This window comes from Cherax quadricarinatus, chromosome 79 (assembly GCF_038502225.1).
Source record: "Cherax quadricarinatus isolate ZL_2023a chromosome 79, ASM3850222v1, whole genome shotgun sequence".
In the NCBI taxonomy this organism is placed as follows: Eukaryota; Metazoa; Arthropoda; class Malacostraca; order Decapoda; family Parastacidae; genus Cherax; species Cherax quadricarinatus.
Window position 1 is genome coordinate 21623124 of NC_091370.1, and position 1110 is coordinate 21624233.

Here is a 1110-nt window from a genome sequence, read left to right on the forward strand (position 1 = left end):
GAAAATCTTTTTTTTTTTTTTTTAGCATATTTCGACGATTCAAGGCTTTTTCAAGCATTTCTTGAAAAATTTCATTTTTTTAGTTACAATATATATTGACAAAGTACTTCACAGAAATAACATAGTTTAGCTTGCTTTTACCATAAAATTAAATTGCAGCAGTAATTATGATTTAAAACTGCGAATACCTATGGTTGTTAGCTAAAATATAAAGTTTGTCAGAAAAACATTCAAAATGCTCTAAATCGTCGAAATATGCTGTAAAAGACTATTTCAACACATTTCTCTGAGATTTTTAATGTTATTAGTATTTTCTAAAACTTACATGAAATATTCAATTATTATTATTATTGTAATAAAGTTGGTAGAATTACCGACAATATGTAAAGTAAAAGGACACAAGTGCAACTAATGTGACATTTATTGTGGCAACGTTTCGCTCTCCAGGAGCTTTATCAAGCCATTACAAACAATACATGGACACAGAGCGTATATAAAGGCTCAGAGTGAGGTGTAATACTAGTGAGGTAACATTTCGATGTTCACTAGTGGTAGTGGTAGTAGTAGTAGTAGTAACAAAAATAATACAATATGGAAGAGCAATTAATTCGTACATGAGTAAAAGGATATAAAAGCTATTACTTGGGTAACATAAAAATAGGTTGGACAAATATAGACTGGAAAGAGGCAGGTTTTTTTCAGTGTTCACTCTCTGTAATGTGCTTTGTGTAGTATAACAGGAGAGACTATGTGATGCCATCACATAGTCTCTCCTGGGACTGATTACCTCGAACTCCTCCTCTCCTTACTCATTTCTACTTTGTATTGGACTGATGAAGCCACTGTGTGGCGAAACGTTTCTTCAATAAAGAGTCCCATGTGTTGCACAAGTATCTCAATTCTTCAAGAAGAGCATTGCTTTTTAAGCCAAAATCGCCAGTTTTACCTATTCGTCACGATATATATAGACAGATAGATAAACAGGCAAACGAAATATTCACAAACACTAATTTCAGGCCGAAGAAGACTCGAGCCTCCGAACCTTGGGACAAGGTACACAGTGCAGTGCTCTGTTCGCCGTACCACACCGGTCCAGTACTTCGGCGCCCA